Source organism: Ovis canadensis, chromosome 13 (genome assembly GCF_042477335.2).
Source record: "Ovis canadensis isolate MfBH-ARS-UI-01 breed Bighorn chromosome 13, ARS-UI_OviCan_v2, whole genome shotgun sequence".
Lineage (NCBI taxonomy): Eukaryota > Metazoa > Chordata > Mammalia > Artiodactyla > Bovidae > Ovis > Ovis canadensis.
Window position 1 is genome coordinate 68,137,529 of NC_091257.1, and position 13,876 is coordinate 68,151,404.

The following is a 13,876-nucleotide window of genomic DNA, read 5'->3' on the forward strand; positions in this document are numbered from 1 at the left end:
ATAGCCAACACCTACTGTACTGATTGCTATCTTCATACATTATTTAACTGTTCTTGAACTTCACATGAATGGATTCATACAGTGCATATTATTCTGTACAGGGCTTCTTTGCTCAATGTTTTCCTTGAGCTTCATTCATGTTTTTAAAATGTATGTCAATAGCTTATCAAACCACTGTGTGATATTCCATTGGTACCACAATTTATCCAATTCCTGTGGATGGGCATTTATTTCCAGGTTTTGGCTGTTATTTTTTTCTTAAAGGTGCTATGAACATCTATGAGAAGGCAATGGCACCCCAATCCAGTACTCTTGCCTGGAGAATCCCAGGGATGGGGGAGCCTGGTAGGCTGCCGTCTATGGGGTTGCACAGAGTCTGACGCAACTGAAGCGATTTAGCAGCAGCAGCAGCATGAACATCTATGCTCCTGTCTTTGAGTGAATATATGTCCTTGTTTCTCTTGTGCATATACCTAGCAGTGAAATTGCTAGGACTTGGGGTAAACAGCTATTTATTTAGCTTTAGTTAGCCAAATAGTTTTCCAGAGTTGTTTAACCAATTTACGTTTCCACCAGTTGTGTGAGATTTTCCATTGTTCTACTATCTCAGCAACACTTGGTATAGTCAGTCTTTGATTTTGTACGTTCTGGTGGATGAGTAGTAGTATCTGATTGTAGTTTTAGTTTGCATTTCTCTGAAGATCTTTTCAAGTGCCTTTTGGTCATTTCCTCTCCTAAGAGGTGCCTGTTTAAGTCTTTTCCTCTTCTTAAAATTGGGTTGTTTTGTCTTCTGCTATCAATTTGTAGGAGTTTGTTTACATTCTGCATATAAGTCTTTGGTCATATATATGAAATGCAAGTATCTTCTCTCAGTCTGTAGATTGCTTCTTCAGTTGCTTAGTAATGTGTTCTGATGAGTATAAGTTCTTATATTTAATGAAGTTCAAATGATCAGTGTTTTTAGTATGGTATTTTTTGTGCTTTGTTTTGGAGGTATTTGCTTACTCTTAAGATAATCAAGATAGTTTCCTCTTTTCCTCTGCAAGCCTGATACGTTTTAACATTTATATTTAGGTTGGTGATCCATACCACATTAATTTTTAGGTACAGTGTTGGGTAAAGATTAATTTTTCTAATACATATTATTTTCTGTGTGGGTACCCAGTTTCTCTAGCACCACTAATTGCAGTGGCACCCTTGCTGTAAATCAAATGAACATGCATGTTTTGCTCTATTCCTGGACTCCCAATTCTGTTCCATTGGTCTATTTATCTATCCTTGTATCAATACCACCCTGGTTTAATTATAGCTTGATATTAAGCATTCATATCTGGTGACGTATGTTCTTCTTCAAGATTGTATAGGTTGCTCTAGGTCCTTTGTATTCCGAAAAAGTTTTAGAATTGACTTGATAATTTCTAACATAAACTTAGGAAATTTGATTGTGATTGTAATAAATCTGTAAGTCAATGTAAGGAGGATTGATCTAACAATATTGTCTTCCGATCCATTTATTTAGATCTTCTTGATGGCTTTGTTGAACATCTGATTTTATTTACTCAACCATGGAGTTACCTTACCTTTTTCTTGTTATTATAAACAAGATTATATAAATGTAATGTATATACATTTTCATTACTGCTTAAGGCATTTTTTCTGGTTACTTGCAGCTAAAACCATCCCAAGTGATATAACATTCTTGCTCCGTGGTGTGATGGATTGATTAAGTAGAAGGCTTGAATCAGCGCTACTGCCTGTGTGGCCATGGTAAGTCACCTAACCTCTCTAGGCCTATTTCCTTATCCATGGAAATCTCATAGGGTTGGAAAGTTCTTCTTTTTTTCACACACTAGTGAACTCTGACTCATGTTTTTTGTCTCAACTTAAGTATCATTTTCTTTGGGATGTCTCTTTTGATTCTTCCAGTAAAACTTCCTAGATATATTTTTCTATGCATGCCTTTCAAAGCAATCAATCAGTACACTGTAATATCATTGTTTGTATACTTGTCTCCATCAGTACCTTACTAATCAGGGAACAGAGGGTGCGCTTAAAGGGAGCTTAATGAAGGGACAATTATAGAGGAATAGACAGGATTAAGGAAATCCACACGGGATGATGAGGAACCCCAGGGACTAGCCACAGAGGCAAGTCATTACCATTCTTGGGTCTGAAGGATTGAGATAAAGGAAGTATTATTGGAACACAGTGAGACCTGTAGCTATGGGGGAGGGGCTGTCTGACAGATGCTATGAGCTATAGGGGAACATAGCCATTGGGAGAACCATGAGCAGTTAGAGAGGAGAGAATAAATACCCCATTCCCTCTGCTATCCTCCGATTTCCTTCAGCTCTCATTTGGTCAACCCAACCAGAGAGAGAAGGCAAGAGAGTCCAAGTGATAGTTGTAGAGATCAGCCTCCTGGGGCACAAAATAAAGCAGCAAGAGGCAGAGAATGGATATAGGAGAAGAAATAATGATTAGTATACTCATCTTCAGCATAAGCTTCTTGAGAAAGGACTGAAAAATAATGTTGCATAGTTTTTCATACACCTGTTAACAAAAATCTGAACATATAGAAAGTAAAAGGCCCTTATTTCCCACGTAGCTCAGTTGGTAAAGTATCTGCCTGCAATGCTAGAGACCTGGGTTTAATTCCTGGGTCAGGAAGTTCCCCTGGAGAAGGAAATGGCAACCCACTCCAGTGTTCTTGCCTGGAGAATCCCATGGACAGAGGGGCCTGGCAGACTAGAGTCCATAGGGTCACAAAGACTCAGGCACGACTTAGTGCCCTTTCTTGCTTTATAATGCTGAGAAATAACAATAGCTACCTATTTGTTATATACCATTTCAGACTTAATGTACATACACACTTCCCAGGTGGCCCTAGTAAAGAACCTGCCTGCCAGTGCAGGAGACATAAGAGACGTGGGTTCAATCCCTGGGTTGGGAAAATCCCCTGGCGAAGGGAATGGCAATCCATTCCAGTATTCTTGCCTGGAGAATCCCATGGACAGAGAAGACTGGCGGGCTACAGTCCATGGGGTCTCAAAGGGTTGGACTTCACTGAAGTGACTTAGCATGCACACTGAATATGTGGGTCTGTGGAAGATTGTATTTCCAACAATTACCACAGCAATATTTCTGATCTTGTGTGGTCTTTCTGATACTGGCACTCCCCATCACGAAGTCAATGTGTATGCTGTCTCTTTGAGCCTGGGGAGGGCCTTGTGATGGACTTGACAGATGGGATGAGGCAGAAATGATGCTGCATGGCTTCCAAGGCCAGGTCACAGAAGGCAAAATGGATCCGCCTGGAAATCTCTTTCTCTCAGGCTGCTTACCACGTGAACACACCACCACATTGTGAGGAAGCCCAGGGCACATGAAATGCCATGTGCAAGTATTCTGGCTGGTTGCCAGCTGAGGCCCCAGCTGACATTCAGCATTAACTGCTGGATGAGCGAAAGGATAGGCCTCAAGATGACCCCAGCTTCCAGGCTTTGAGCCACTTCAGCTGATGCTGCATGGAGCCAAGGCATGTATCCCCATCAAGCCCAGCTCAGATGGAAGGTTTGTGAGCACAGTAAATGTTGTGTGTGTTTTCTAAGCCACTGAGATTTTGAGTGCGTTGTTACATAGTAATAATAACTAGAATCGAGGCAATATTAGAAAGTTCTGGTCTCAGGCTGTGACACTAGACTTCTCGGTTTCAATGTGACCTCTGTCACTTATTCCCTGGGTAATATTTGGCAAGTTGCTCAAATTCAAATCCTCGGTTTCTTCATCTGTAAAATGGGAATAATATTAAAAGTCTTACAGAGTTGGATTGGTCTACAAAACAATCAGCTTAGTTCTCAGCACATATTAAATTATTATAATTATTGATCACCAATTCCCTCAAAGACCACTGGAAAAACTTGATGATCGAACAAAACTAAGTATATTAAACTTCCCACAGAAAGGGAAATTAACATCTTGAAAACAGTCTCAGTAGTATCTCCAAGTGAATATGTTAAAGAATGATACTTACAGGGTTTTGAAGGCTGCACTGGATGGTTTTAAGGCGGGTCATACAAGGCAAGTACCTGGTTGGGATTGGGCAGAATGTGTGACATAAGAGCTTCAGATTGGTGAACACAGAAGGGCAAGGGCCTTAAAGTGAGTCTAGATGAGCACGTTTTCTGTTTTGATAAGTAAAGCGTTTAATTTTTCTCTGTCTTATCTTCAAAGAATGGGTACTTCTTGGAGCAAACCCCTAACCTATTACTTGGTCTTAGTATTATTTAACAGTGGAACAGAAAAGTGTGTTGCTTTCAGTTCTCATTAATATAATTACTTTTTTTCATGGAAAAGGGCTCATAGTCTTCCCAACTCATTACATTGAAACGTTCCTTTTCATTGAACAACATATCTTGGATATCTTTCCTTGTTGCTGCTGCTGCTGCTAAATCGCTTCCGTCGTGTCTAACTCTGTGCAACCCCATAGACGGCAGCCCACCAGGCACCCCCGTCCCTGGGATTCTCCAGGCAAGAACACTGGAGTGGGTTGCCATTTCCTTCTCCAATGCATGAAAGTGAAAAGTGAAAGTGAAGTCGCTCAGTCGTGTCCGACTCTTAGCGACCCCATGGACTGCAGGCTACCAGGCTCCTCCGCGCATGGGATTTTCCAGGCAAGAGAACTGGAGTGGGTTGCCATTGCCTTCTCCGTATCTTTCCTTAGAACATATCAATCAATTTCGTTCTTTTAAACATCTGCTTGATATTCACTGGTACAGCTGCATTGTGACTTGTTTGCCCTTTCATATATCAACAGATACTTGGTGTGTATGTGTAGTAGGGTGGGGGAGTCCCAGACCCTCAGAACAGTGTCTGGCATAGAGTACGCATCAGAAAGAGTTTGGTATTGAAAGGAGAGTGTACCTGAAGTCTGTAAAACGCCATATAAATGCAAGGTAAGGATGGACGGTTGGACTCCCCCGTTATTGCATCTTATCCCATCCCACTTTTGTCACCGTGTTAAGGATCATCTCAGGTTGCACACAGCATGAAAGAGGTCTGGAAGTCCTTATATGCTCATAGTGAGGAATGAGGGAGATTGCTGAGAGGCATAAGCAACAGTGAGTGTGAAGAGCTACTGTATGGTAGCCAGCCAAGGCAGAGCTGGATGGAGGATGCACCTGAGACTCAGAGGTGCTCAGGTGCCCAGGAGAGAGGCGGTGGCATTGAGTCAAGGTCAGTGAGAACAGATCACGAGTTTTAGTGGCTGTGGGCTTTAACAACTCATGACAAGCAGGCAGGGCAAGGGGTACCTCATGAAACCAGCAAGGACTCAAAAGCAATAGGAGGGCCACCTCTCCCCATTGCCATGAGGACATTTCCCTACATCCAGATGTTGTCTTCAGGAGAAGGAAGCCAAAGAGGAAACAATTTGAAGAAAAAATAGCCCCATAGCAGTTTAAAATTAAAAACCAGACACAACAACATTTATGAAAATGAAGCTGATTCAAAATAAAAATATAGGTTTTCAACCAGAGGTGTTAACACACCAATAAGGGACATTTGGAAATAGGTGGGGCATTCCCACCCCCCACAACTTTTTCTCCTGAAAATTTTCAAACAGAAATGTAAAAAGAATATTTGAGCAAGTACACATACATCCATCACTTAGATCTCTCAATTGTTATGGGGGGTTTGGGGGCCATAATTGTTTTATCTATTTTCTCTGCAGTGGTTTACAGTAAATTACAAACAGTCTGACATTTCACCCCAAATACATCTCTGAAAAATAAGGACATTTTTCTGCATAATGCGGGGGTATTCTTGGATGACGGTGGGGAGTGCTCCTGGAGGCAATATGGGCAAGGGGCAGTGCTGGGCTCACCTCAGCTCAGGGAAGAATTGCCTACCCAAAACTCTGACAGCATCACCTTGTGGAAAGCCTGCTCCACAGAAAGACACACTTGTGTCTCAGTGTGTGTGGGAGGGGGCAGCGCAGGGAGGACAGGTGTTATCCTATATTTATTCATAAAAGTCGCTACAAGCTGATAAAATATCAGGTGTGTGTGTATGTTTGCGTGTGTGTGTGTGTTAGTTGCTCAGTAATGCCTGACTCTTTGTGACCCCATGGACCATAGCGCCATGGACCAGGAGCCCTCCAAGCTCCTCTCTCCATGGAATTCTCCAGGCAAGAACACTGGAGTGGGTTGTCATTCCCTTCTCCAGGGGACCCTCCCAACCCAGGGATCGAACCCAGGTCTCCTGCATTGCAGACAGATTCTTTACCAAGAAGAGCCACCAAGGAAGGTGCTCTAAGATATGAGGACATACATTCAACAAGATTATAAAGAAACAGCAGGAAAAACATCACCTATAATCCTACCCTCCAGGATCAACCACTGCGAACACTTTGCATTATTTCCTTCTAGCCTCTATCTTTTTACATAGTTGAGATCAAACCATGTTTGATGAGATCATACATATTCAGTTTCTATCTTAGACTTTTATCAAAAGTCTCTTGACTCCTGTCCACTCACACCACCTAGTAGGTTGAGGGCCTGGAGAGTAAGAGATCTGTTTCTGAAATGAACAATATGCCACATTTTAAATAATGAGCCTGCCTGATTGTGCTTAGTCGCTCAGTCATGTCCTACTTTTTGTGACCCCAGGGACCATAGCCTGCCAGGCTCTTCTGACCATGGGGATTCTCCAGGCAAAAATACAGGAGTGGGTTGCCATTTCCTCCTCCAGGAGGTCTTTCAAACCCAGGGATCAAACCCAGGTCTTCTGCATTGCAGGCAGATTCTTTACCACCTGAGCTACCAGGCAAGCCCCGATGAGCCTGATTGGTGGCTTGTTAATTTACCCTACTGTAACTGTTTGTGACCTCAGTTAATCCTCAGGGAGACTTTATGATGTAGAGTTTATCATGCTCATTTTCCAGGTGAGACATCTAAGGCTGAGGAAGTGCAGGAAGCTAGCTAGAGGTTCCATAAACTATGAGCTTCTCTACTCTGATGTACAGCCCCTAATACAATGATCAGCTCCCTGACCAGCTCTGAGGAGGGGGAGACAGGGATACTGGGGATGCAGAGCAGACTCCTCACCCAGGGTTCTTAGAAAATGAGAGACTCACAGACTCTCTTCTGGGGAATCCTAAAGAGCAAGTAGGGCTCACCCAGTTTTTTGGGGTGTGTGTGTCTCTCTCTTTTCCCTTTTGGTCACTACATCTCTGTTGGAGCATGGTTTAGGGAAGAAGAGTTCACCCGTTTATGTCTGTGTACGTGTGCCTGGGGCCAGTACTGGAGAGAAAACACAAACTATTTCTAATAAATTAAAGATGGCTGCAAATTCTTTGACATTCTTTCCATTCAAGAGGAGGGATCTATGTGCCTCCCCTTGAGTCTGGCAGGTTCAATGATTGCTTGACTAACAGAATGCAGTAGAAGTGAAATGGTGCCTGTTTGTGGGCCGAGACCACAAGAGACTGGAAGCTCCATATTTGTTTGCACTTGCTCTTAGAACGCAGCTGCCATGCTGTGAGGAAGCCCAAGCAGTTGTGTAGAGAGACCCAGGTAGAGATAATGTGGGCCACTGGTCTGTAGCCCCAGCTGAACTCCTAACCATCAGCCAGCACCAACCTGCTACCCACAGGAGTGAGGCCTCTTGGAAGTCAGTCCTTCAGTTCTATTCTCACCACTCCAACTCATGCTTCATGGAGCAGAGATGAGCCAACTCTGCTAATCCCTGCCCAAATCACAGATTTGCGGGCAAAGTAATTGACTATTGTTATTTTAAGCCACTACATTTGAAATGGTTTATTATGCAGTATTAGATAACCAGAATACCATTGTTTTCTGAGCTGATCTAATAAGCCAAATTATATGTGAAACTTTTACACATGCTGTCTCCTTTAATCCTCACACTTCCCTCCAAGGTAAGAAAGACAATAGCTAACATTTACTGAGTGCATGCTATATGCCTACTGCAATTCAAAATCCTTTTGCAATTCACTTAATTTCATTGTTCTAATAACGCTTTTTTTATAGGTATTCTTATCCTCCTTTTACAGAAACAGGAATAGAGAAATAGAAGAACTTGCCCCAAACTGTGCAGAAGGTGGCAGAGCCAACGACTCAATAACCTGATTTGAAAGCCAGCAATCCAATCACTGTAATCGTTTGCCTCTGACAGAAGGTTGATGAGAAGACCCCTCATAGAGATGAAGTGACTTCCCCAAGGTTGCACAGCTAGTGGTAGATTTTGAACCTCTTATTCTCTGGGTTCCTCCACTGAAGCTACAATGGCCCCGGCAGCACTGCCTGCCCTTTTGGGCTTATGTCTGTGTGAGACACGGCTGTCTCTCAATCTTCGTTGGCATCCCTCAGCTTGATCTGTGTCCTTGCTCTGCAGCTGTGGTCCCCAGTGACCTTTGGCTGTTCCCACACATTTAATTCCATCCTGAAAGCACAGGATTCTTCCAATCAAGAAAATTCTTTAGAAGAATGTGCCTCAGGCTCAGAAGGACTTTCCAGTAGAACTTTCCAACATTCCAAAGATACTCTATGCTTTGAGCACAGCCTGGCTCTAGACCTCTCGCCCTTCCTGCTGGTCCCTTGCCTTTCCTGCACCTTCCTCCGTCTGCTTTGCAAATGAGGAATGGGGGCGGGCTGGGCAGAAAGTCAGGGATAATAGAAAGTGACCATGAGCTCTACTGTCACACAGGCATGTGCCCTAGGGCAACTACTTAACCTCTCCGAACCCCTACTTACTTACCTGTAAAATGGGGTTTTGAATAACCTTTTCTTCGTCTGGTTGCTGTGAGGATTAAATGAGGCAGTGTATGTGTTTCTTGGGACTCCCTTCAGTGTAAGCCTTGTTGCCTGTTTGCCTGTCGCTCCACAACTGCCCATAGCTCCCACACTTGTGAGAGAAAGTCTGGAGGCTGCTGCAGGCCCCTGTGAGGCCATCACTGGGGCCCACGTGTCTGTCCACTAGTGCAGAGGAGCACGTGCCTTCTGCTTCTCTTCCGCCTCCCAGCGCTGCTGTGAGTGCCTGTTGTTGGCACATCCAACCTACAAACCTGCTGGCCAGGGAGTCCTGGGAATGTCCCTTCCACGCGTCTAGTCCCTGCCACAGGGGAGAGCGTGGAAGCGGGGGAGCGGTGCTGAGTTGCCAACAGGAAATCTAGCATATTTTCATTTCTAAAGAACCAACAGGCAAGGGCAGTGCTTAACCCAGATGGGAACCAACAGTCCTCATTGAATGAAGATACACGAGGCACTGTAGAGTGGAAGAGAGAAAAGGGGAGCAGGGCTTACCTTGTGAATAGCCTAGGAAGCCAGAAAGCCTGGTATCTGGGTCTCAGGCACTTTGAAGCTCAGTTTGAGCATGTGCACTGGCTCAGAAATAAGATTTGTGCTACGCTCCGAATCAGGGGCTAGGAACACAGATATGAGGGAGGGGTGGAGGACTTGCTGAGGGGCAGAAGCAGCAATGACTACAGTGCCGTGTTTCTGGGGAAAAGCGGAGCATTCCAAGACTGCAGTGTGTCCTGTGAGCAGTTCCGTCGGGTGCAGTGGAGTGCAGGACAGGGAACCACATGGAAGCAGTGCTCTCATTTGACTGGTTCTATGGCACAATTTTTGGCTGCAGAGTTTCCAAGCCTCATTCTCTAGGCTTCCTCTTCCCACTGACTTCACTGAGTTAATCAGTATCTTTTTAGTAAGTTCATTTTCTGCTTAAATTAGTCAAAGTTGGTTCTTGTGCTTGCCACCAAGTCCTGGACTATAGTGAACTCAGGCCATTGTGAAGATTAAAGGCAAAGACTTAGCACAGGTGGGGTATATCACAAGCACCTAGTGTTAGTCAGATTCTGTTGCAGATAACTCAGACTAGGTTAAGCTGAAAGAGACTTAATACAGGGGATTAGGTGCTTGCAGGATTGTTGGACAAACAAGTTCTAGGAAGAACTTTCAGAAATGTCTCCCAGAATACATCAACAAGATTGGTGCACCAAGGGACCTTCTAAATCTTCTATGATGAGGAGGATGGATTTCAAGAAGTCCCTGTCCCCATTGCTGGCTCTATGACCACGTCACCTCAGCTGAGAGGCACAGATCAGGATATTGTGTTACTGCTGTTGTTTCCAGGGCCACACTGCCTCTGCCTTGGTTGATAGCAAGATAGCATATGTCCATGACCTTCCTCTCAATAATACGAAATATCCACCGCTGGACCTCTGCTATCACCACTACAGGAAAAAACAAATGCTCACAGCATATGCTTCCCAAAGCAGAGAATGGAAATACATTCTCTACTGCACTTCTGGCTTCCAACAGTGCATCCATTTTGGAAGCGAGATGTATCAAGCACCCAGTCTGTAGACTTGAACTTCCCAGGTTTTTGGTCTGCAGTAAAGCATGTACTCTGTCCAAGGAGCGGCGGCTGCAGGGGTGCAGGAGGGCTGAGAGGAGCTACTCCACATTCAAGGTCAGGAGGGGTGACCTCGTCCAAGGTAAGGAGCAGTGGCTGCGCTTTGCTGGAGCAGCTGTGAAGAGATACCCCACGTCCAAGGTAAGAGAAACCCAAGTAAGACAGTAGGTGTTGTGAGAGGGCATCAGAGGGCAGACACACTGAAACCATAATCACAGAAAACTAGCCAATCTGATCACATGGACCACAGCCTTGTCTATCAGAGTGAAACTAAGCCATGCCGTGTGGGGCCACCCAAGATGGACAGGTCATGGTGGAGAGGTCTGACAGAATGTGGTCCACTGGATCAACAAAAGAGTCTGAAATGCAGTACTTGGATGCAATCTCAAAAATGACAGAATGATCTCTGTTAGTTTCCAAGGCAAACCATTCAGTATTACAGTCATCCAAGCCTATGCCCCAACCAGTAACACTGAAGAAGCTGAAGTTGAATGGTTCTATGAAGACCTACAAGACCTTTTAGAACTAACACCCAAAAAAGATGTCCTTTTCATTATAGGGGACTGGAATGCAAAAGTAAGAAGTCAAGAAACACCTGGAGTAACCGGCAAATTTGGCCATGGACTACGGAATGAAGCAGGGCAAAGGCAAATAGACTTCTGCCAAGAGAACACACTCGTCATAGCAAACACCCTCTTCCAACAACACAAGAGAAGACTCTACACATGGACATCACCAGATGGTCAACACCGAAATCAGATTGATTATATTCTTTGCAGCCAGTGATGGAGAAGCTCTATACAGTCAGCAAAAACAAGACTGGAAGTAGATTGTGGCTCAGATCATGAACTCCTTATTGTAAAATTCAGACTTAAATTGAAGAAAGCAGAGAAAACCATTAGACCATTCAGGTTTGACCTAAATCAAATCCCTTATGATTATACAGTGGAAGTGAGAAATAGATTTAAGGGGCTAGATCTGATAGAGTACCTGATGAACTCTGGATGGAGGTTTGTGACATTGTACAGGAGACAGGGATCAAAACCATCCCCATGGAAAAGAAATGCAAAATAGCGAAATGGCTGTCCGAGGAGGCCTTACAAATAGCTGTGAAAAGAAGAGAAGCAAAAAGCAAAGGAGAAAAGGAAAGATATTCCCATTTGAATGCAGAGTTCCAAAGAATAGCAAGGAGAGATAAGAAAGCCTTCCTCAGCTATCAATGCAAAGAAATAGAGGGAAACAACAGAATGGGAAAGACTAGAGATCTCTTCAAGAAAATTAGAGATACCAAGGGAACATATCATGCAAAGATGGGCTCGATAAAGGACAGAAATGGTATGGGCCTAACAGAAGCAGAAGATATTAAGAAGAGGTGGCAAGAATACACAGAAGAACTGTACGAAAAAGATCTTCATGACCCAGATAATCATGATGGTGTGATCACTCACCTAGAGCCAGACATCATGGAATGTGAAGTCAAGTGAGCCTTAGAAAGCATCACTATGAACAAAGCTAGTGGAGGAGATGGAATTCCAGTAGAGCTATTTCAAATCCTGAAAGATGATGCTGTGAAAGTGCTGCACTCAATATGCCAGCAAATTTGGAAAACTCAGCAGTGGCCACAGGACTGGAAAAGGTCAGTTTTCATTCCAATCTCAAAGAAAGGCAATGCCAAAGAATGCTCAAACTACCGCACAATTGCACTCATCTCACACGCTGCTGCTAAGTCACTTCAGTCGTGTCCGACTCTGTGCGACCCCGTAGATTGCAGCCCACCAGGCTCCCCATCCCTGGGATTCTCCAGGCAAGAACACTGGAGTGGGTTGCCATTTCCTTCTGCAATGCATGAAAGTGAAAAGTGAAAGTGAAGTCACTCAGTCATATCCAACTCTTAGTGACCCCATGGACTACAGCCTACCAGGCTCCTCCGTCCATAGGATTTTTCAGGCAAGAGTACTGAAGTGGGGTGCCATTGCCTTCTCCGTCTCACACACTAGTCATGCTCAAAATTCTCCATGCCAGGCTTCAGTAATATGTGAATCATGAACTTCCAGATGTTCAAGCTGGTTTTAGGAAAAGCAGAGGAACCAGAGATCAAATTGCCAACATCTGCTGGATCATCGAAAAAGCAAAAGAGTTCCAGAAAAACATCTATTTCTGCTTTATTCACTATGCCAAAGCCTTTGACTATGTGGATCATAATAAACTGCGGAAAATTCTTGAAAGAGATGAGAATACCAGACGCCTGATCTGCCTCTTGAGAAACCTGTATGCAGGTCAGGAAGCAACAGTTAGAACCGGACATGGAACAACAGACTGGTTCCAAACAGGAAAAGGAGTACGTCAAGGCTGTATATTGTCACCCTGCTTATTTAACTTATATGCAGAGTACATCATGAGAAACGCTGGGCTGGAGGAAGCACAAGTTGGAATCAAGATTGCCGGAAGAAATATCAATAACCTCAGATATGCAGATGACACCACCGTTATGGCAGAAAGTGAAGAGGAACTAAAGAGCCTCTTGATGAAAGTGAAAGAAGAGAGTGAAAAAAATTGGCTTTAAGCTCAACATTCAGAAAACGAAGATCATGGCATCTGGTCCCATCACTTCATGGGAAATAGATGGGGAAACAGTGGAAACAGTGTCAGACGTTTTTTGGGGGGACTCCAAAATCACTGCAGATGGTGATTGCAGCTATGAAATTAAAAGACGCTTACTCCTTGGAAGGAAAGCTATGACCAACCTAGATAGCATATTCAAAAGCAGAGATATTACTTTGCCAACAAAGGTCCATCTAGTCAAGGCTATGGTTTTTCCAATAGTCATGTATGGATGTGAGAGTTGGACTGTGAAGAAAGCTGAGCGCTGAAGAATTGATGCTTTTGAACTGTGGTGTTGGAGAAGACTCTTGAGAGTCCCTTGGACTGCAAGGAGATCCAACCAGTCCATCCTAAAGGAGACCAGTCCTGAGTGTTCATTGGAAGGACTGATGCTGAGGCTGAAACTCCAATACTTTGGCCACCTCATGCAAAGAGTTGACTCATTGGAAAAGACCGTGATACTAGGAGGGATTGGGGGCAGGAGAAGGGGACGACAGAGGATGAGATGGCTGGATGGCATCACTGACTCGATGGACATGAGTTTGAGTGAACTCCGGGAGTTGGTGATGGATAGGGAGGCCTGGTGTGCTGCGATTCATGGGGTCGCAAAGAGTCAGACACAACTGAGCAACTGAACTGAACTGAAAGCATGTACCAGTGGAGATGAGTGAGCCAGACTGTTATGTCAGAAACACACCAAATATAGGAATCACTTTTCCTGCTTAGTGCCCTTGCTTTGCACCTATTTACTGTCTTTTTGGTGCCCTGCTTTGCTGGTACCCTAAGCATGTCTGCTCCTGCTAGACCAAGAACCCAAAGAGGAGAAGATGAGCAGCCACGG

The 13,876-nt window shown here is 44.1% G+C and overlaps 1 long non-coding RNA gene across 1 annotated transcript in view; it reads left to right on the forward strand.

The window, feature by feature from the left end:
* Positions 1-13,876, forward strand: part of LOC138417589 (uncharacterized) — an 82,895-nt gene that overhangs the window by 40,118 nt on the left and 28,901 nt on the right. The window contains exon 2 of the long non-coding RNA XR_011248213.1: positions 1,671-1,767. This is a non-coding gene — a long non-coding RNA (uncharacterized lncRNA). The remainder of the gene's footprint in view (positions 1-1,670; positions 1,768-13,876) is intronic.